We start from the raw sequence: 23,845 nt of genomic DNA, 5'->3' as shown, positions 1-23,845 counted from the left end.
AGAGAGGAAGGATAGAGGCAGAAGCAGGCTCCCCACTAATCAGGAACCTAATGCTGGCCTCAATCCCAGTATCCTGGGATCATGACCTGAGCCGAAAGCAGTCACTTAATTGACTAAGCCACATGTGCTAACTAACCCCTTCAAAATGTTTTATGGTACTAGTTAGCCTGCTCTGCCCCTCTGCCTTCCATCTTCCCTCCTTAAGCATTTAGAATGTTTTTGATTTTTAAAAAAATGATTTGAAGAGGCATATTTTTCATATTTTAACACTTGTGAAATCAATGCATGTCATATAGCTATTATATGTCATAGTGTAACGTTCTTAGTGGCACATACAACAATGGCATCGTAAAACTCAATGTTTAGATTCTATGAGGGAGGCTAGTTTTTCATTATCTGGAGGGTATTCTTTCCCTTCCTTAATTCATTCTCAGACATGGTTTTCATCCATTATTTGAGATGACATCAGCATGTTCCAACCAGGGCACCTTGTTGCCTTTTTGTTTCTCTTAGATGCTCGTAAGAGGAGACTTTCAAATAATTTTTAAAACTTTCAAATAAACCTATTTATTTGAGAGAGAGTAAGAGAGAGACAGAGAGAGCGAGTGAGCGAGAGCAAGTGCAGTGGGATTGCTGCAGAGGGAGAAGGAGAGGCAGACTCTCTGCTCAGCATGGAGCCCGATGTGGGGCTCAAATCCAGGACCCCAGAATCATGACCTAAGCTGAAGGCCAATGCTGAACCGAGTGAGCCACCCAGGCTCCCTCAAATAATTCATTATCTCCTCTCAAAACCCTCTGTCTTAAGAGAACTTTAGGTTGATTTTCCTTTTTCTTTCTCCTCCCATTTCCTAACTCCAGTGTTGGTGGGAGAGTTATTAGTTTCAGAAGTAGAATACAGTTTTTTTTTTTATCAATCGTATACCCTGTGCTCATTATATCACATACCCTCCTTAATGTCCATCATCCAGTTACCACATCCCACCACCTCTCTTCCTTCCAGCAACCCTCAGATTGTTTCCTGTGATTAAATATCTTATGGTTTGTCTCCATCTCGGATTTCATTTGTTTTGTATTTTCCTCCCTTCCCCTAGCATCCTGTTTTGTCTTAAATTTCCCTGTACGAGTGAGATTCTATGATATTTATCTTTCTTTCATTGACTTACTTCACTCAGCATGATACAATCTAGCTCTATCCATGTCTTGCAAATGACAAAATTACTTCTTTTAAGGTCTTATTTATTTATTCATGAAAGACAGACAGAGAGAGAGAGAGAGAGAGAGAGAGAGGGAGGCAGGGAGAGACACAGGCAGTGGGAGAAACAGGCCCCATGCAGGAAGACTGATGAGGGACTCTATCCCGGGTCTCCAGGATCACTCCCTGGACTGAAGGTGGCACTAAACGGCTATGCCACCCAGGCTGCCCTCACATTATGGCTAAGGAGGGTTCCATTGTGTATGTCTATATGACATCTTTATCCATTCATCTGTTGATGGACATCTGGTCTCTCATAGTTTGGCTCTTGTGAACATTGATGGTATCAATATTGGGATGCAGGTGCCCCTTCGGATCACATTACGTTTATCTTTGGGGTAAATACCTAGGAATGCAATAGCTGGGTCATAGGGTAGCTGTCTTTTCAACTTTTTGAGGAACCTCCATCTTGTTTTCCTGAGCGGCTCCACCAGCTTGCATTCCCAGCAACAGTATAAGAGGGATCCCCTCTCCACATCCTCACCAAACTCTGTTGTTTCCTGACTTGTTAATTTTAGTCATTCTGCAGTTAACCAACTGAAGGGATGGCCCAAAGGCCTGTAGCTTCACGAAGCTGCAATCTGGGAGAGGATGAGGACCCTGGTTGTCAGGCCAGGGGAGCATATGCATGAGCATATCCCTGGCCAGTGCCCACCCCCCCAGGGGGCGGCCTTCTTGTGGCCTGACCCACCTGCTCCAGAACCAGAGGAGACGCAAATCATCTTTGGTTTTGCCCTACAGTAAAGTGAAGGCAGGCCCGCCAACAGGCTGTCTGTCTCCTAGGAGGTTGTGTGGGACATTCTCATTCAGTTAAATTCAGAGATACTGACTGCAGGCAAGGTGTGCCGAACCTGGGAACAGGAGGGGGAAGCTTCACTTTTTGTCTGAGCTTTTCTCTGGGCTGTGGGAGGGGCATCTATTTCCAGGGTGGGGGAAGAAGTACTAAATGCATTGTAGTTCCACTGGTTACATCTCACTTGTTTCTAATAAAGGAAGCAGCTGAACCAAAAAAAAAAAAAATTAGCCATTCTGACTGTGGTGAGGTGCTATCTCATTGTGGTTTTGAATTGTATTTCCAAGATACCGAGTGATGGTGAACATTTTTCCATGTGTCTGTTGGCCATTTGTCTGTCTTCCTTGGAGAAATGTCTGTTCACGTCTTCTTCCCATTTCTCAGTTGTTGGATTATTCTTTGGGTGTTGAGGTTGATACGTTCTTTATAGATTTTGGATACTAGTCTTTTAACTAATGAGACACTTGCAAGTATCTTCTCCCATTCTGTCGGTTGTCTTTTGGTTTTGTCGACTGTTTCCTTTGCTTTGAGAAGCATTTTATCTTGATGAAGTCCCTCCCAGTAGTTCATGTTTTGCCTTTTTTCCCTTCCCTTTAGAGACGTGTCTAGCAAGAGGTTGCTGCCTTTGTTCTCCTCTAGGATTTTGTTGCATTCTTGTCTCACATTTAGGTCTTTCATCCATTTCCAGCTTTGTTCTATCTCTTGATTGCTTTGGCGATTTGGAGTCTTTTGTGGTTTCACACAAATTTGAGGATTGTTTGTTCTACTTCTGTGAAAATTATTATTGGCATTTTGATCGGTCTTGCATTAAATCTCTAGATTGCTTTGGGTAGTATGGAGATTTTAACAGTATTATCCCAGTCCATGAACATGGTTTTTCTTTCCATTTATCTGGGTTGTCTTCAGTTTCTTTCATTAGTGTCTTAGAGTTTTCAAAGTATAGATCCTTTACTTCCTTAATTAAATTTATTCCTCAGTATTTTTTTCTTTATGATGCTATTGTACATAGGATTTAAAAAACATTTTTGTTACATTGTTATTAGTGTACAGAAACACAACAGATTTCTGTATATTAATTTTGTATCCTGCATCTTTACTCAGTTTATTAGTTTTAGTAGTTCTTGGTGGAATCTTAGGGTTTTCTATTTGTAGTATTATGTTATGTGCAAGTAGCGACAGTTTTCTTTTTCTTTTAATTGGAAGATGTTTACTTCATTTCTTGCCTGATTGGTGGGCTGAGCCTTCCAATAATATGTTAAGTAAAAGTGGTGAGAATGGATATCCTTGTCTTTTTCCTGCTCTTAGAGGAAAAGCTTCCAGCATTTCAACATTGAGTAGTATTCAGTTGTTGGTTTGTCATAGATGTCTTTATTATGTTGAGGTATGTTCCCTCTATACCCTCTTTTAGAGACTTTTTTTTTATCATGAATGGATATTGAGATATGGACAATATTTCTTTCTGCTTCTGTTGAGATGATTGTGTGATTTTTATCCTTTATTTTGGTAATTACCTTGTTTTGGTAATTTCTTTGATTTATGAATATTGACCTACCCTTCCATATCGGGAACAAATCCCACCTGATCATAGTAAATGATCATTTGAATGTGTTGTTGAAGTTCATTTGTTCATATTTTGTTAGCGACTTTTGGATATATTTTAATCAGGAAATGGGTCTATAATTTTGGTGTCCAGTTAATGTTGGTCTTGTCGAATGAATTTGGAAACATTACTTCTTCTAGTTGTTTTGAATTAGTTTAAGAAGAACAAGTGTTAATTCTTCCTTAAGTATTTGGTAGAGTTCACCAATGAAGTCAGCTGGTCTTGTATTTTTGTTTGTTGGGAGTGTTTTGGTTACTGATTAATCGGTTAGTATTAATCAGTCTACCTAGATTTTCTATGAGTTGGTGGTTGAGTCATGGAGGATTGTATGTTTCTAGAAATGAATTCATTCCTTGCAGGTTGTCTAATTTGTTGGCTTATAATTTTTCATAATATTCTCTTATAATACTTTGTATTTCCATGTTGGGGGTTGTAACTTCTTTCATTTCTTGTATTTCATGTATTTGATTTTATGTATTTGATTCTCTCTCTGTCTTGATAAACAAAACTGACAATCCTTTAGAAAGACTTATATTGTCAGAGAATCAACACTTAGTTTCACTGATTTTTTTTATTTAAACTCAATTTGCCAAAATACAATCTTTTGTTTTTCTAATCTCTATTTCACTCTGGGTCTTTTTAATTTTTGCTAGTATTATATAGCAAAAATTGATTCCTTTTTTTTAAAATGGCCATTCTTTGTTTCCTTGCCTTTTCTTTCTTTTAGAATACTCCTCATTTAACTATTTTATTTATAAACTTTCTGGTCGAGATAGTTTCAATTCTATAAATTTTATTTATTTACTTATTTGGCTCAAACTATTAATTTATTGTCTCATATTTCTAAAAATGTCTAAAATTAAAGTTTCAGCAGGATTCCTTTCTCTTTGTGCTTTTCTCCTTGCCTTATAAATGGCCTTTCTTCCTGTGTCTTCAGATGGCCTTCCCTCTGTCAGTCATTAGGCATTTTAGGCTTTATGTATCTTTTTTTTTTTTAGAGAGATACCATATTTTTAATAATATATTTTTATTGGGGTTCAATTTACCAACATACAGAATAACACCCAGTGCTCATCCCATCAAGTGCCCCACTCAGTGCCCATCACCCATTTACCCCCAACCCCCGCCCTCCTCCCCTTCCACCACCCCTAGTCCGCTTCTTTGCATCCCAAAGATTTTGAACGGTTGTATCTTCATTCTCATTAGTTTCCATGAAACTCTTTAATTCTTCTCTAATTTCCTGGTTGACCCTTACATCTTTTAGCAGGATGGTACTTAACCTCCACGTGTTTGAAACCCTTCCAATGTTCTTCTTGTGATATAGTTCTACTTCCAAACATTATGGTGCAATAATATGCAGAGGACGATACCAATCTTTTGGTATTGGTTAAGACCTGATTTGTGACCCAGTATGTGGTCTCTTCTGGAAAAGGTTCCATGTGCACTTGAGAAGAATGTTTTTTCAGTTCTGTTTGGATATAAAGTTCTGTAAATATCTGTGAAATTTATCAGTACAGTGTATCATTTAAAGCTCTTGTTTCTTTGGAGATGTTGTGGTTAGAGATCTGTCGATTGTAGAAAGCCCTACATTCAAGTCACCAAGTATAAGTGTATGATTATCTAAGTATGTCTTAACCTTGGTTATTATTAATTGATATACTTGGCAGTTCACACATTCAGGGCATAAATATTGATGATTGTTACGTCATCTTGTTGGATAGATCCTTTAAGTATGATACAGTGTCCCTCTTTATCTCTCACTACAGTCTTGGGGATAAACTTTAGTTTATCTGATATAAGGATGGCTACCCCTGCTTTCTTCTGAGGACCATTTGAATGGTACATGGTCCTCCAACCTTTTATTTTCAGGCTGTAGGTGTCCTTATGTCTAAAATGAGTCTCTTGTAAACAGCAAAGAGATGGGTCTTGCTTTTTCATCCAGTCTGAAACCTCGCGCCTTTTGATGGGGTCTTTAAGCCGATTCACATTCAGAGTTACTATTGAAGGATATGAATTTAGTGTCATCATAATGCCTATTCAGTCACGGTTTTTCTGGATTGTTTTCTTGGACTTCCTCTTTCTATTACAGAATCCCCTTAGTATTTCTTGCAGAGCTGGCTTGGTGGTCACATATTCTTTCAGTTTGTTGCCTATCTTGAAAGCTCTTTATCTCTCCTTCTTTTCTGAATGAGAGCCTTGCTGGATAAAGTATTCTTGGCTGTATATTTTTCTCGTTTAGGACCCTGAATATATCCTGCGACCACTTTCTGGCCTGCCAAGTCTCTGTGGAGAGGTCTGCTGTTAATCTAATATTTCTCCCCATAAAAGTTAGATATTTCTTGTCTCTTACTGCTTTAAGGATCTTCTCTTTATCTTTGGAATTTGCAAGCTTCACTATTAAATGTCGAGGTGTGGAATGGTTTTTATTGATTTTGGGGGGTATCTCTGTTTCCTGGATCTGAATGCCCATTTCCCTTCACAAGTTAGGAACGTTCTCAGCTATGATTTGTTCAAATAGAGTTTCTGGACCTCTTACCCTTTCAGCGCCCTTGGGAAACTCAATTAAACGTAGATTTTTCTTTCTGAGGCTGTCATTTATTTCCCTTAATCTATCCTCATGATCTTTTAATTGTTTGTCTCTTTTTTCCTCAGTTTCCCTCTTTGCCATCAACTTGCCTTCTATGTCACTCACTCATTCTTCTACCTCGTTAACCCTAATCATTAGGACCTCTAGTTTGGATTGCAGCTCATTTAATTGATTTTTAGTTTTTGTCTGATTAGCTCTAAATTCTGCAGTCATGAAGTCTCTTGAATCCTTCATGCTTTTTTGTAGAGCCACCAGTAGCTTTATAATTGTGCTTCTGAATTGGCTTTCTGACATTGAATTGTAATCCAAATTTTGTAACTCTGTGGGAGAGAGGACTGTTTCTGCTTCTTTCCTTTGAGGTGAGTTTTTCCTTCTAGTCATTTTGCTCCGTGCAGTGTGGCCCAAAACAAGTTGTATTGGGAAAAGGAGAAAAAAGATAGAAGAGAAAATAGGAAAAAAAGAAAGAAGGGGGGGGAAGCAAACAGAAAACAAAAAACAAAGGAGAGTATACTCTGATCTATATACTGTAAATTTTTGACTTCCCCTGGATCTTTCCAGTGCTGCTTGGTCAATACTTGTTTTTTCCCTGTCTGTCTAGCTGGTCTTCTGGGGGAGCGGCCTGCTTTGCTGATTCCCAGGTGTGTGCACCTGGGGGAGCTGCTCAGCCCCCTGCCTGGTGCATGGCTCAGCGGGAGTTGTTTATCCTGTGAGGCCCCATGAGGAACAACAACAGTGGCGGTGGCCAGCTCTGTGACCGTGGATTCAGCTCCCACAGTAAGTATAGAGCTCTAAGTCCGCAGGGTCCTGGATGCTACGGGGGTGGGGGCTGCCAATCTGCATAGTGGCAGGAACGTCCTGGCTATCCCGTGTCCCCCAGGCCTCTGCCTGTCCTGAGGGCAGCACCAGATCCTGGGCTGTGTCCGCCAGCATCCTGGGCTCTGGGGTCTGCGCCACTGGAATCGCACTCCCGGGGCCGCTCAGCCCCTTCTGCTTGGAGCAGCTGCCTGAGCTGCTGCCCAAGCTGATCCTGGGCCCCACCTTACCTGAGTTGCAGCCCTTTAGGAGCTTGCTGGTGCGTGGTGCGCTCTCCCACTATTAGTGCCCCTGGGAGCCTGAGGGCATCCCGGCCCCTCCTGGGATACTGGTCCAACTCCCTGGGAGTGCCTTTCTGTCCGGGAAGATTGGTGAAGCTCCTGCTTCTCTGGGTCAGGGCTTTCCTGTCCTGGGGGCACTCGCTGAGTGGCCTCAGCCTGGCTCCTTGTGGGGCCTTTCCCCCTTGGATGCTTTTTTATTTCTTTACTTTTTTTCTGTCTTCCTACCTTGATAGAAGCGTGAACTCTTCTCACTGTGTCATTCCAGCTGTTCTCTCTTTATATCTCAGGCCAAATTCGTGGTTTTTCAAGATGATTTGAAAGTTATCTAGGTAATTTGGTGGGGACAGGTGACTTGGGGACCCTACTCTTCCCCCATCGTAGTAATTATTGATCAGAATACATTTATTGCCATTTGATTACTCAGGTCCTCAGCTTGGTGGCATTCACCTCATGGAACCCCCTGAATCCTACTCTCTCATTCGTCATATTTCAAAGCTCCTGACAGAAGAGGTTCATGTACCGCATGATATAACCGAAGTACAAGACGTTAGAGGTCAAGCTCAGTTAGCAATTTCAGACAAGACAGTGTAAGTGTGTACACTTGGTGTAAACTGATGAATGTCTGGGACCACAGACATCAGAACAACAAAGACCTAAAAGTCATCTTGTCCAACAAGGAGAGTGTGGTGGTTTCTCTGGCCAAAGCATTATTCTGGCAAGGGACAACCGATGTCTGATCCATCAGGTCCCAGCCAGGGAAGAGTGGCTACTACGCATCCGGCCAAGAAGCTGGGGCCTTCAGGGAATTTCTGCCTTCAAGAGAGCTGCCAAAGGAAATACAGAAAGGCAGGAAATCCTAGCTCAGAAGTCAGCACAGTTGTTCATGGAACCTGGCCCAGGTGCGACCTTCAATGTACACAAATATCTTTCCCCCTCAAGAAAACCAAGAGGGAAAGGAATTCAGAGATCACTGACGAGGATCCCAGGAGAATTCCAGTGTTGGTCAGGGGTGAAGTTGGAACCCCTGGAGTGAGACTGAGGATGGAAAGTCCTGCCTGCCCTTATTTCATCCACTATATCTTCCACTGGCCTCATGCCTTCCATGTGCAGGATATAGTCTCTTTACATGTTTGTCCCCACTTTAGTGTTGATGCAATTCCAGAAGTGGAACTAGACAACTACACGTTCCTAATAATGGAACTGTCAAACCCTAAAACCCAAGCCAAAATAATCTACACACAAAGAGTGGCAAGAAAAAGTCCTCCTTCCTTTAAACTGTACAAAGGGAGCCACTGTCCTCGGGCAGGAGGTAGTTCTGGCAAGTGGTATCCTTCAAGACCCCCAATTCAGTGATTGTTGCTATTCCTGTGGAAATACCTCCAACCTCTAAATCTCAGCAGTTATGAAGAGGTGTTTCTGCTGTTTGCCCAAGTTCCTTACACTGTCCTCTGAGAAAGGAGGGCTTGGGGATGCCCTTCCGTAGCTAGGGAGGAAGGCTGGATCTTCTACTTTTTCTCACATACAGGAGCTGATGACTCTGTAAGATTTCCTGTTTAAAATGAGCATAAGAGGGTAACCTGGGTGGCTCAGTGTTTGAGCATCTGCCTTTGTCTCAGATCATGATCCTGGAGCCCTGTGTTTGAGTCCCATGACAGGCTCCCCACAGGGAGCCTGCCTCTCTCTTGTGTCTCTCATGAATAAATAAAGAATATTTAGGGGGAAAAAAAAGAAAATGAATATGAGACTCTTTAAGTCTTTTAGATTACTATAGGAAGTAAAAGAACCAAACTACTCCTGGACTCTAAAAAGGCTTTAATATTATAATATTGAAATCTACCATTTACTCTTTAAGATGATGAAATATTGGTCCTCCAAATAAGTGAAGAGACAGAAGGAAGTGTTGTTGAGCAGACGGGTCCCATGCCCACTGTTGCCCCTGGACACCAGCTCAGGCCTGAGGTTGACTGTGGCCAGTTCTTTCTGTTTGTGAGCTAGGTTTGGGGCACCAGCTAGCAGGACAAGATGTAGCTAAGGACAGAGTGACACATGTCAGTTGAGCAGGAGCTTCAATTCAGGAGTTTTTCCTGATATTTTCCAAGGAGCTGGAGCCTGGTGCCCCAGCAGCAAGGTTGGAGGCTGCCCCAGGAGCCATATTAGAAGGATCCCTGGAGTGGCCACCTGAGGAGTCTACCACTACGCTCACTCAGCTCCTGATGGGCCTCACCTCTCCTCCACTGAGCCACTTCCCAGACTGGAACCAGGCCCTAAATGGATGCTTGGGCTCTACGTTGTAATGATCTGCAGCCACCTGGAGCAGCATGATCTCAGTCATGAATCTGCATTCCTGGGCCAAAAGAGAAGGACAGGATACATGAAGAGCCTGGGTGGGGAAGCTACAAGGTCTTTGGAGGGCTGAGCACTGGGACAGAGGAACAGTGCTGAGTCTTTGACACATGGCGACAACCCCGTCCTCCAAATTCGTCCCAACTTGTTCTCAGAGATGAGTATAAACTGCCCCTGATCTGGCAAGTTATCCTTGATGGCCATTCCTCTGTCCTCACTAACTATATGGGACTTTTTCCTTATTATGAAACTATTCCCAAAAATGTGAGAATGAAGGGATGGAAGCAAGGAATGATCCTCCTGGGGACATCTCTGACAGCCACAGCCCTACCCTTTCCTACAGGAAGTCATAGAGAGCCTCACCTTATTCTTCTTCCGGTGGTTGATCTCATTGCCCTGGAAAGCAGAAAACCAAAGTCTGTCAGTGAGAGGACTCCGGTTATTACTGGCTGCTAATACCCACCCCTTCTCATGTTGCACTAAGGCCAGGCATACAAGGTGCCATGACTCCCCGGATGACAGGACTGCAATGTAGGTCAGGCTCTGGGAGCCAGGGAAAGGAAGACATGGGGTGGCAGGTCTGGCATCCTATAGCACAGGAAGGGGAGGCCAAAGCCTCAGGTGGGCAGGAGATGCTAGGCTCTTTAAGTGCCCGCTCAAGTTGGAGATCCTGACTTCACTCTGCCCCCACAGGGAATCTCAAAGGGACAGGCTGAAGTCAACCCAGACTAACCTCGTGCTGTTTTGCATTCAGGCAGCAGATTTGATCTCAGGGCCAGTGAACTAAGTGCAGCCTCCCTTTACTCATCACAGACATGGGCAAGTAACTCTAGCTCACAGGGGAGCGGGGAGGCTGTCACGAGGGGAAAATTTGCCAAGGACTGAGAGCTCAGGGCTCAGTTCAGGGGTTCTGTGCTCCCACACATCAGGATTCTGGCCCCTCCTTCCCAGCCCTCAGGCTCATGCACCTCCAGGTACTCCTCCATTGCAGCATTCAGCATGAGTAGGTCAGTGAGGAAGGTGCCAAGGAAGGGGACGAGACCCTGTGTCAGGGGGTTGGGGGTGGAGTGAGTCCCTGCTCTCTCGTGTCCCCTGGGATCCTCCCCGGGAAACATTTCAGCCTCCTGGCCCACCCCAGCTTACCACATGGTGCAGACAAGGTCCCTTCCCTCACCGTCCAAGAACATCAGAGTCCTCCTAATCATTTAAAGGGCGTGCTTTAGAAAATCATTGTATATGTGGCCCTGGGTCCCTGCCACCAACAAACATATTTGTATCTAGGTTTATAGACCCTCTTCCAGGTCACTTCAAAAGAAGGGATTTAGAAGCTGTGGCAACAGGAGGCGGAGCTGGAGTTGGAAGGCCCCTGTCTTGATTTGGGGGCTTCCAGCTTTCAGGGAAGACCCCCATCTCCTCTGGGTTCGAGACCATGTATCTGGGGCATGCTCAGCTTCTTCTGCCACTCCCTCTTCCATGCTCTCTGAACATTTACCCCCAGGGTTCCAAGTTTAGATGGCCGTTCCTGCAGGGCTAAGGACAAGTTCCTCAAGATCATAATCACCTCAGGCTGCTTCTCCCCACCATCTTTGACTCAGATGCTGGACATCTGACACAAGGCAGAGGGTAGCATGCTTCGTTATCCTTAAGCCTGCCATGAGTGATTCTAGAACAATCTCAGCTCCAACATTCACTCCCTGTGTGACTTTGAGCTTGCAGTCTGGCCTCCCTGAGCCTGGTTCCTCACTGGGAAAGGTTGAGAATTCCAGCTACCTCCCTTGGTCTCCTGAGGACCCAGTGTCCTATTCCTAGCATCATTGTTGTGGCCCTCATCCCATCCAAATCCCTCACTGAGCAGAGGCATGTCCTCTGGGCTCTCAAGTTTGGTAGAGGCCCCCATCTGGACCAGCTGGTGACAGGGAGCTTGTGTGTCCAGCCTAGGGATTCTGGTTGAGCAGCAACTGCTTTTCCACCCCTTGTGGATTTTCACCCCTGGCTGTGTCCACATTCATGCCAAAGGCTTCACTCCCTGAGGGAATGCTCCTGGCCAGTCCCTAATTCATTCACGAAGGACACTGTTGCTCCCACACCTCTTCTCTTTCTATACCAACACCTTCCATGCTACCTTGATAAGCAGGTTCCTGCTCTGTGAATTGTCTTTGGTGCACATTTTTTAAAAATGTTCGAATGTTATTCCTGAATAGAGAGAAAGAAGGCAGGATGGATGTTGGAATACTAAGGTAGGGTTGAGTGCAAGTCCCTATGATCTGAGACCTCCAAGGAGTCAAACTGCTGGATCAGGGTTTTCTTTGGGTTCCTCTGAGCACTCAGGTCATTGTAGGACACAGGAGGGAGCTCTCTTGTGGGTCATCCACTGCATCCAGTCCCCTATTAATTGAACAGCTTTCCTTTGGTCAGTTTTTGTTTCAATTGCGAAGAGACTTTAGTTGCTGTAATGTTCATATCCAAAAACTTTTAATTCAGCTCAGCCCAGTCTCCCCAAATGGGGACATTTGGAGGGTTGGTGGCCTATTCCCCAGGAAGGATTAGAAAATAACCTGTCCCCCTGCCCCCCCCCCACGTCCTGTTTCACGGTTTGCTGCCTCCTAGGAAGTCCAGGGTGACTGAGGGGGGTGAAAAGGACAGGCATATGGGACATCCCTCATCCTTCATGGTCCTTCTGGAGAGAGGACCCCTCACCTGGAAACTTTGGTCCATGTGTTCTTCAGTCGGTGAATTGAGGCACTCTGCAGAGCAGAGATGATGGCATGCATGGAAGAGTAGTTCTGCAAGATTTGACAGGCCTGGGGATGGAAGAGAAGGAGCTGTCAGGTGGATAGCAGGAGCCAATATCCTGGAGAGCTGCACTCTTCTTCAGTGTCAGTCTCCTCTCCTGGATGAGACAGATTTCTAGGGACCTACAAAGGGCAGGTGGAAGACCCAGCGAGGAGCACTGCTGGGGAGAGGGGGCATTTTCCTTCACTCCAAGGAAAGAGTCATGTAGGAACTGAGCATCCCAACATTGGGCCATGCAAGGAAAGGTCAGCATGCCCCTTGAAAGAAGAACTCAGACCAGAGACTTCAATGTTGAGAACTGATCAAGGGCAGAGCAGTTCCCGAGGCTCAGGAGAGCAAGTCAGCTGGGCCTCCTGTAGGCTTACCTTGGCCACCTTGATCCAGTGCTCCACCATGATGGCCTGTCCCGAGCCATCATGCGTGCATTGCCAAGGAAGGTGGTGATGACGCAGTTGGACACGTCGTTGAACTGGGTAATGGTAGCCTGGACTGTGCATGCCAGGTGCTCATTTCCAGGTTCATTTCGCTTGGACCAAATGAAGCCCAGGCACTGTTGGGGCAGCAGCTTCTTGAACAGATCCTAGAGAATAGGGGGACGCTCGCTCTCATAGCCATTTCACAAGCAAGATTCATGTCCTACGTAGCGGTCCCATGTCAGAGCTGGGGCTCGGCAAGCACAGAAAGTGGCCTGAACCCAGTTAGAGTCCCTGGATTGCACTCCATTCCTCTTCCCTGAGGGAGCACAGTACAGAATGAATGAGGAGCAGATACTGCCGGGGGGCGGGGAGTGGAGGAAGGAGGGCATTTGTACCCTGATCATCCCCACTAACTTCAAGTTACAAGTGGCAGTTCAAGGGAGCTCCTCAGAGGGGCATCTTCCCCTCCCAGTGTGCATGCCTCTGGTCCTACTCCCCTTTCAGCAGCACATTCTCATCGAGAGAGGTGCAACCACAGGTTTGTCTCCCTGCTCTGTACTTCACACATCAGATGACTAATAAATGTAGGTTGCTCAGCCTCCAAGGCAGTTGTGTGGGTGAGCCGTGGGCTTGGCCGCACACAGTGAGTTGCCCTCCTCCACCCAAGGACCAGTGCCTGCCCATTCGCCTATCAGTTCTTGCTCATTTAATTGACACAGGAACTCTGCATCAGTCCTTGCCAGGGTGTATCTTCAAAGTCTACAGCTGGACAGTGAAAGCAAGGGTTTGAGGAACTGGACGGGTTGTTGTGGTTCGTAAGTGATGGAGCTGAGATTTGGACCCTGACCATACAAGCCCACATCAGGGAAGGGCAGGTCTGGGGCAGATGACAGCAGAAAAAAGCCTGCCCCGGCCCCGTCCTGGGAGCCCAGCTGCTCACCACATCTACGGATGTCAATTGCTCTGCCACCAGCTTGAGAGGGAAGTCCATGAGACCGGGCTTCTCCTCATGTAGCTGGTGCTCGGGAGTTATGCACCAGTAGCAGATCGCCTCTGGGGCTGGACGTGGCTCTCTCTCTATGTTTAGGGAAGGAGTTACAATTCCCAGGAAAGCTGGTAGTCGAACTGACTGCAGCTCATGACTCGCTATACATGCAGAAGACATGAGCTCTTGTTCCAGATCTGGAATAGCTGATGGAGGAGATGCTGGAAGGAGCCATGGAGCTGGCACTGGGACAGGATAAAGAGAAATGTTTGTCCACAAGACTGACTTGCCCCATGCCCTTCCAAACACAGGGCAGACTCCATGGCCGATAGAGGAAACCCCCAGTCCCTGAACCGCATCGCAGATAGTCTTCCCAGCTTCCAATCCCCCTTACCCTCTGACTCTGTGTCTGCCTCATTGAGCTGCAGAAGTTCCCGTGGCATCACGGTAATGGGGGTATGGCAATTCATGTCCCAGTCATGCATATTTGCCTGCACCGAGGCCCCATTTGAAACAGGCTCAGTGCAGGGACTGCCAGGTGTCCTGCAGTTTTTGGTCAGGCAAGGTACCCAAGATGGGAGAGAGGGTGCTGGGGAGAGTCATATGTGGAGCAGCATCAGAGCATGGCCTTTCATGCTACATGGTTCTTCCATACCACCATTCTGTCTGTGTGGGCCCCAGAGAATGTCCCCAGCATGACTTCCAACCCCCTGTCGCTGTCCTTGCACTGGATGATCTGGTCGTCCAGAAAACCTGTATGAGTCTCGTTTTTCTACTTAGCCTGTTTTCTCAATGGCCAAGGGCCTCGTCTGCTGCATCCTTCATGCACACCAGTATCAGGGCTTAGGTTTGTGGCAGATTGGTGAGTGGTCTGCTCACCAAAGTTTTGTTCTTGGCCCCAGTTGTGGAGGTCAGAAGAGGTGGTATAGAGAGGTGCAGGAAGAGCAAGATGGGACAGTTGAAGGGATGGATGTTTGAGGCACCAATTCAGCCCAGACTGTGCTCTGCTTCCCAGAGGGCTTGGGACCCCATCTACAGCTCCCTTTGACTCATTTCCCTCTTCACAGGAAGCCCCAAAAATGAAACCCTCCCAATGGAAATCGAGAGACCTATGAGATCCATGGCTCTGAGAGTTACTCCCCAGCACAAACCCTTAGTCTCCCAACATGCTCTATGGAGAAATTAAGGTTCTCCTTCTGTATCCAAAGATCAAAGTTTCTTGATCTTTCCCAAAAATTTTTAAGGATATTTATTAGAGCGAGCGAATGAGCGAATAAGCATGGTGAGCAGGCTCCCCACTGAGCAGGGAGCCCAATGGAGGGCTCAAACACAGGACCCTGGGATAACGACCTGACCTCATGGCAGAGGCCTACCTGAATGAGCCACTCAGTGCCCTTACTTGATCTTATTATGGTCCATGATAATGGTCCAGATATGGGTGGATCCATTCATTCCTTGAGGCGGCCATGAAGATGTCACATCTAAAAAACTATGGACATGTGTGCCTACGACATGCAGAGTGATTGTCTGACACTCTGATTAGTCTTGGGACCGAGACACTGTACCTGCTTTATCCTTCAATTATCTCACTGAATAGAAACGTGTCTGCATTACAAGGTGCTTAATATGTATTATTAGTTGAAGGAATCCCAACCAGCACTTTCCGTATACTGAGTGGAACTTGAGCTGCTCTGCCTTCCCCCAGTGACCTCTACTCTTATGAGGACAGAGTATCAGGACCTCTACTTATGTGGACAGAGTATCAGGACCAGTAGATGGAATCTCAGAAGTCCTTTGCATACAGGAAAACTGCCTGCTTTGCATGTGCTTCTGTAAAACCAGAAGTGCCACAGGCCCATGGGGGTTGCTGTGGAGACCTTCTTAGCTGTGGAGAGAAAACTGCTACACATGAAGATGCCCAGCAGCCCTTTCTACAGAGCCAGGCACCAGATAAGTCTATGCCATGTTTTCTCTCAGGATTTCCACAGTAGCCCGATGAGGTTCATCCTCTTACCACAGCACTTTTCAGAGGAGCAAAAGGAAGCTCAGAGAGGTGCAGTGACATTCCCAAAACATACCGGTAGTAGAGGCGAGGCTTCCCCCTCCGCCATGCTGCATATGGGGTGGTCACTCACTTGGGGAATTGCTGGCCCAGGACCTGTTGGGCTGTGATGAACACCTGGTAGATACAGGAAATGACTGGGTTGTTTGCGAGGCTTCTATCCTGGAAGGATGTTACCAAGGACTGTACAAAATTATCCATTCTCCCTTCTTTGAGCATCAGCATGGTCCTGGCCTCACCCAGGAATAGGGTTGATTCCTTTTTACACCAGAGACACAAGGAGGAGCACTGTAGTCAGCTTCCAAACCAAGAACTACTGCGAAGATCAGGGTCTGCCTCTCAGACCAGAGACTCCCATCCCCTCGGGAAGTTGTACAGGACAAGGGACTTGAGTGCCCACACAGAAAAAAGTTCGAGGCTTCAAAGTATCATTGGTTTTAGGGAAGACATGGTAAACCATTAGTAACAACACGTTCTGTTAGCTGAGCAACAACAGCATTCCTCTCAACTAATAGTTTTATGAAGACCAGTATGCCATTGAGTCTTCAGTTACGGCCTCACACAGAACACAGAGGGCTAGACCCTCAAATGCTGCTCAAGATCACATACATTGCAGCTGAGAAGAGACCAGAGCGTGAGCTGCATGGGGTTTCTCTTAAGCTGGTATGGCTTGGTCTGTTCCTGACATATAGAGGAAGGGTCAGGGGAAACTACCTTCTCCTGCAAGACCCAAGGGCATCAGTTGTTTCTAGTCTGTGTTCTGGTTTTGCCCTGATCATCTCTGTGTCTTGAGTTTGACCATGAATGTGGACCTGTTCTCACCGCAGACCTTCAATGGATGTAGTTGGTGGCCTGATGCCCCTGTGCTTGTCAGAGGAGATGGAGGAGTTCAACTCTTGAAGCAACTCATCCAAGATCTCCTGGGTGGGTCATTACAAAAAGAGCCAGCTACTGGTGCCAGGAGGCATCAGAGGCCTTCCCCCTAATCTGGGGTTCCAAGTTATGGCAGATCTAGCAACCAAAACAGTCTGTGGGGACACAAGGTGTTCCTTGCAGCACTGCAGAAATGGCAAGAGAATGGCATCAGGTCAAGTGCCAAGGGTCTCGAAAGTCTGAATCCCTGTGGCAGACAGCCTCATTTATGGACTACTACGAAGATCTATAGTGATACAGCTCATGGCCTGTTGGGCCTACAATGATTTGATGTGTTCTGAGAGACGACATGTTATAGAGAAACATATAGAGAGAATCTATATAAACATTCTATATGAAAACATACACGATGGCTTCATCACACCCTTTTGTGTTAAATCACCCTATTTAGTGTGATGATTTGGAAAGGCTCGGAGAAGGTCTGCAGGACAGTGGAGCTGGCTTCTACACATGATAGCTGAGAGGAGTACGTGAAATAATAAAAACAGAAGTAAAACGCAAAGATACTCATGGCTTTGTGAAAACACAACCCCCCCACACACCAACTCCTAAAAAACATGAAATATATTCTGCACCATTCCAATACAGGTGAAGAGCGTCTTCCCACATCATACGTAGCTGGAGGATAGGCGTGGAGGTTCAGAGGTCTCTGCAGTTGGGCCGGTGGGACACTCATGTGGAAACACTATGGGAGGGCCCCAGTTTTCTCCATGTTTGTGTGGGTGCCATATTTCTGTGGTGAGCCCTCTTCCCTTTCTCACCTGAGATCAGCACTGATCCTTGTTTCTCTGGTGCACCTGATAATTGTCTAGGGAGTTGGAATAGTTGAAGCCTCAGATCATCTCCTCCAAGATCTCCTGGGTGCAGCTCTGCAAATACAGTGCCCCGTATATACAGGGCCAAGGGACATTAGGGTCCTCCCTAGACATCACCTCCAAGGGGTCACCCCCATTAGAAATTGCATTCTCCTGTTCAGGCCAGAGGGGCAGCTGTGGAGACATCTGGCAAGGAGGAAGCCAGGTGAAAGAAGCTCTTGGGCTCGTGACTAATATATTGGAAGTTGAGCTTGGTGCCCAGAACTCACCTTCTCATCTTGCCTGCTATGACCTGGGTCTGAACACAAAAGATGTATCAGTCTTCCAACTCCTGGAAGCTGGTCTGTTCCCATGAAGGGCAAGTTCCTCTCCTCTGTCCCCTCTACACACACACAGACACATACACAGACCCAGACACACATAAACACACAGACACACACAGTGAGGTGTAAGAGGTGTGATCCTACTCAGCTGAGATCACAGTGTGGTCTCCTCACCAGTGGGCTGCCCCAGGTTGCCTTGTAGTACCTGTTGATGTCTCCCGCCACATAGCCAGAAGCACTGGAGAAGAGGGCTGAGCTGACATAGCGACATGAAAATCTCTCACTCTGGCTCAGAGCACCTGAAAGTAGGACAAGAGTAACAGAACATCTCGTTCTCTTGACCGTCTCCAGTTAAGTGAGCTGGAAAGCGAGACCTGGTTCCCGGAGGTTCCTGGTTACCAGAGTTCCACATCAGTTGTGGGCCTATCACCAAGGAAGTGAAGTCACTTTTTCAAGATTCTGGGACCTGGGCCCCTTCCTTCAGTCAGACCTATCCAGAGCCCCTTCTTGGCAGATGCATGCTTACCCAATGTCAACTGTACATGATGAGCTAAAAAATGCCATAGACACAACCGTCTGAACATGCAAGTAAGGTCTACCTTTGAGAACACGGAGCTGAATTCAGACCTTTATTTCTCTGTTTTCCCAGTGCTGTGTCCTACTTAACCCACTGGGTCTATCAAATAGTCCACAGTTTCCCAACCTGCCCTGTGGGGATCAGGCTAGAATCTACTTCCTAGGCACATCACCAGGTGTCTATGGTTGATATTTATAATGTGTGTGGGCTGGTACCCTGTGTATCTGAGGCACAAATATAAGGATGGAAGATTGACCAGAAGGGGGTAATGAACCATGGAGTACCACTTGAAAGTTACCTGGGTTCCAGCAATGTAATATCACAATAGCACATTCCCTCTGTCCTCATTTCAATGGGGGCACCACGATGGGGTGGAAATGCTCCAAGAGGCACACATTGTCACCTTCTGTAGTAAAACTAGCCAATTATTTCCTGTTATACTTAGAATGAGACTGCGTTGCCTCGTTTTGGCCTCAGCTGCAGCCATTACAACGGCACCCAGGATCCTGACCTATGGTATAAGTATACCTGTGTAACCCCGAGGTAACCCCGAGGTGCTTCGTGACTGGCTTATGACGAATCTAGCACTTTCTACACTCGATAGGTCTTCTAAGCACAATATCTCCAAAGAAACAAGAGCTTTAAATGATACACTGGACCAGATGGATTTCACAGATATCTACAGAACTTTATGTCCAAATGCAACTGAATACACATTCTTCTCAAGTGCACATGGAACATTCTCCAGAATAGATCACATACTGGGTCACAAATCAGGTCTTAACCGATAACAAAATATTGGGATCGTCCCCTGCATATTTTCAGACAGAGAATGATTTGAAATTAGAATTAAATCACAAGAAGACGTTTGGAAGGATTTCAAAAATGTGGAGGTTAAGGACCATCCTGCTAAAAGATGAAAGGGTCAACCAGGAACATAAGGAAGAATTAAAAAGATTCATTGAAACTAATGAGAATGAAGATACAACCATTCAAATTCTTTGGGATACAGCAAAAGCAGTTCTGAGGGGGAAATACATCGCAATACAAGCATCCCTCCAAAAACTGGAAAGAACTCAAATACAAAAGCTAACCTTACACCTAAAGGAGCTAGAGAAAAAACAGCAAATAGATCCTACACCCAGCAGAAGAAGAGTTAATAAACATTCAAGCAGAACTCAATGTAATAGAGACCAGAAGACCTTGGAACAGATAAAAACAAAAAACAAAACAAAAAAAAAAAAAAACAACGAAGAAACAGGAGTTGGTTCTTTGAAAGAATTAATAAGATACATAAACCATTAGCCAGCCTAATTAGAAAGGAGAGAGAGAAGACTCAATAAAATCATGAATGAGAAAGGAGAGATCACTACCAACACCAAGGAAATACAAACGATTTAAAAAACATATGAGCAGCTATACGCTAATAAATTAGGCAATCTAGAAGAAATGGATGCATTCCTGGAAAGCCACAAACTACCAAAACTGGAACTGGAAGAGATAGAAAACCTCCCAAGAGAAAAACCTCTCAAGACACAAAAGTCCAAGGCCAGATGGCTTCCCTGGGGAATTCTATCAAACGTTTAAAGAAAAAAGCATATCTATTCTACTAAAGCTGTTCAGAAAGATAGAAAGCGATGGAATACTTCCAAACTCGTTCTATGAGGCCAGCATCACCTTAATTCCAAAACCAGACAAAGGCCCCATGAAAAAGGAGAATTATAGACCAATATCCCTGATGAATATGGATGCAAAAATTCTCAACAAGATACTAGCCAATAGGATCCAACAGTACATTAAGAAGATTATTCATCATGAAAAGTAGGATTTTTCCCTGGGATGCAAGGCTGGTTCAAACCTCATAAAACAATCAATGTGATTCATCATATCAACAAGAGCAAAAACAAGAACCATATGATCCTCTCATTAGATGCAGAGAAAGCATTTGACAAAACACTGCATCCATTCCTGATCAAAACTCTTCAGAGTGTAGGGATAGAGGGAACATTCCTCAACATCTTAAAATCCATCTACGAAAAGCCCACAGCAAATATCATTCTCAATGGGAAGCACTGGGAGCCTTTCCCCTAAGATCAGGAACAAGACAGGGATGTCCACTCTCACCACTGCTATTCAACATAGTACTGGAAGTCCTAACCTCAGCAATCAGGCAACAAAAAGAAATAAAAGGCATTCAAATTGGCAAAGAAGAAGTCAAACTCTCCCTCTTCACTGATGACATGATACTCTATGTAGAAAACCCAAAAGACTCCACCCCAATGTTGCTAGAACTCATACAGCAATTTGGCAGTGTGGCAGGATACAAAATCAATGCTCAGAATCAGTGGCATTTCTATACACTAACAATGAGACTGAAGAAAGAGAAATTAAGGAGGCAATCTCATTTACAATGGCACCCAAAAACATATGATACCTAGGAATAAACCTAACCAAAGAGGTAAAGGAAAAAACTACAGAACACTTCTAAAAGGAATTGAGGAAGACATGGAAAAATATTCCATGCTCATGGATTGGCAGAATTAATATTGTGAAAATGTCAATGTTACCCAGGGCAATTTACACATTTAATGCAACCCTATCAAAATACCATGGACTTTCTTCAGAGAGTTGGAACAAATTATTTTAAGATTTGTGTGGAATCAGAAAAGACCCTGAATAGCCAGGGGAATTTTAAAAAAGAAAACCATAGCTTGGGGTATCACAATGCCAGATTTCAGATTGGAATACAAACCTGTGGTCATAAAGACAGTGTGGTACTGGCACAAAAACAGACACGTAGATCAATGGAACAGAATAGAGAATCCAGGAGTGGACCCTCAACTTTAGGGTCAACTAATATTCGAAAAAGGAGGAAAGACTATCCACTAGAAAAAGACAGTCTCTTCAATAAATAGTGCTGGGAAAATTGGTCATCCATATGCAGAAGAATGAAACTAGACTGCTGTCTTTCACCATACACAAAGATAAACTCAAAATGGATGAAAGATCTAAATGTGAGACAAGATACCATCAAAATCCTAGAGAACACAGGCAACACCCTTTTTGAACTCGGCCACAGTAACTTCTTGCAAGATACATGCATGAAGGCAAAAGAAACAAAAGCAAAAATGAACTATTGGGACTTCTTCAGGATAAGAAGCTTTTGCACAGCAAAGTATACAGTCAACAAAACTAAAAGACAACCTACAGAATGGCAGAAGATATTTGAAAGTGATGTGTCAGATAAAGGACTAGTATCCAAGATCTATAAAGAACTTATTCAACTCAACAGCAAAGAAACAAACAATCCAATCATGAAATGGGCAAAAGACATGAACAGAAATCTCAGAGGAAGACATAGACATGGCCAACAAGCACATGAGAAAATGCTCCATATCACTTGCCATCAGGGAAATACAAATCAAAACTGCAATGAGATTCCAGCTAACACCAGTGAGAATGGGGAACATTAACAAGGCAGGATACCACAATTGTCGGAGAGGATGTGGAGAAAGGGGAACCCTCTTGCACTGTTGGTGGGAATGTGAACTGGTGCAGCCACTCTGGAAAACTGTGTGGAGGTTCCTCAAAGAGTTAAAAATAGATCTCCCCTATGACCCAGCCATTGCACTGCTGGGGATTTACCCCAAAGATACAGATACAATGAAACTCCGGGACACCTGCACCCTGATGTTTCTAGCAGCAATGTCCACAATAGCCAAACTGTAGAAGGAGCCTTGGTGTCCATCGAAAGATGAATGGATAAAGAAGTTGTGGTCTCTGTATACAATGGAATATTACTCAGCCATTGGAAACAACAAATACCCACCATTTGCTTCAACGTGAATGGAGCTGGAGGGTATTATGCTGAGTGAAATAAGTCAGTCAGAGAAGGACAAATATTATGTGGTCTCATTCATTTAGGGACCATAAAAATAGTGAAATGGAATAAAGGAAAAAGGAGAAAAATGGGTGGGAAATATCATAAAGGGGGATAGAACATGAAAGACTCCTAACTCTGTGAAACGAACTAGGGGTGGTGGAAGGGGAGGAGGGCAGGGGTTGGGGGTGACTGGGTGATGGGCACTGAGGTGGGTACTTGACAAGATGAGCACTGGGTGTTATTCTATATGTTGGCAAAAATGAACACCAATAAATTTATAAATGAAAAGAAATTAGTATTAACCTTTTTCAAACTCCACTGATTTTTTAAAATATTTTTTTCTCATTAGGAATTTATTTTTAGAGCAGTTTTAGGTTCACAGAAACATTGAGACAAAGTACAGAGACTTCCCATATAACTACTCCCACCACACATGGTCCCCTTCTTGTTCAAATCCCTCACCAGATGGCACATTGCTTAAATTGAAGGGTCTACACTGACACATCATCCCTAGCTAACCTTAAGGCTCACCTTTGGTTCTGTACACTTTATGGGTTTGGACAATGCATGATGACACATATGCATCATTAGAGTAGCATACAGCGTATTTTCATGGCCCTAAACATCCTCTGTGCTCTGTCTGTTTATCCCTCCACCCCACTTCCAGCAAGCACTGATCTTTTTGTTCTCTACAGGGTTTTGCCTTTTCTGAAATGTCATAGAGTTGGAAACATACAGTTAAACTGTTGTCTTTTCATCAGATTGGTTCTTTCAATTAGTAATACAGACGTAATGTGCCTCCGTGTCTTTTCATGGTCTGACAGCTCATTTCTCTTTATAGCAGGGCATAACATTCCATATTGTTGGAATAGACCACAGTTCATCCATCCACCTACTGATGGATACTCTGGCTCCTTTCAAGTCCTCCCAATTATGAATAAAGCTGTTATTAGCATCTGTATGCAGGTTTTTGTCTGGATAGAAGTCTTCCAACTCATTTTGGTAAATACCAAAGAGGGCAACTGCTGGAATACATGGTAAAAATTAGGTTCAGTTTTGTAACAATCTGCCAGACTTCTTCAAAGTGGCTGGACCACTTTACACTCCCATCAGCAATGAGTGAGAGTTCCTATTGCTTCACATCTCATCAGTCTTTGGTGTTCTCACTGTTCCTGATTTGAGCCATTCTTTTTTAGTTTTGGCTATTCTTATAGGTATGTAGTGTTACCATCAGTTTTGAAAAGACTAGAAGGCCCTTACCATTTTACACTATCAACTCAAACAGAGTTTCATTAGTCAAACTATAGGCAAGAATGCCATCCTGAATGCCTACTTTACCTATTAAGATACCAAGAAAAATAATGCAAGCTGGACTTTCATGCAACTGGT

General features: G+C 44.7%; 1 long non-coding RNA gene across 2 annotated transcripts in view; it reads left to right on the top strand.

The window, feature by feature from the left end:
• LOC129513471 (uncharacterized) overlaps positions 1–23,417 on the top strand; it is an 85,528-nt gene extending 62,111 nt beyond the window's left edge. For both annotated transcript variants that reach the window (XR_008665252.1, XR_008665253.1), the window contains 2 exons: positions 6,831–7,006; positions 7,751–23,417. This is a non-coding gene — a long non-coding RNA (uncharacterized LOC129513471). The remainder of the gene's footprint in view (positions 1–6,830; positions 7,007–7,750) is intronic.
• Positions 23,418–23,845: the final 428 nt, after the last annotated feature.

The sequence above is a fragment of the Nyctereutes procyonoides genome, unplaced genomic scaffold (assembly GCF_905146905.1).
Source record: "Nyctereutes procyonoides isolate TBG_1078 unplaced genomic scaffold, NYPRO_anot_genome, whole genome shotgun sequence".
Taxonomy (NCBI): Eukaryota; Metazoa; Chordata; class Mammalia; order Carnivora; family Canidae; genus Nyctereutes; species Nyctereutes procyonoides.
Note: the sequence above shows the minus strand (reverse complement) of the source record. Positions and strands in the feature narration are given on the sequence as shown.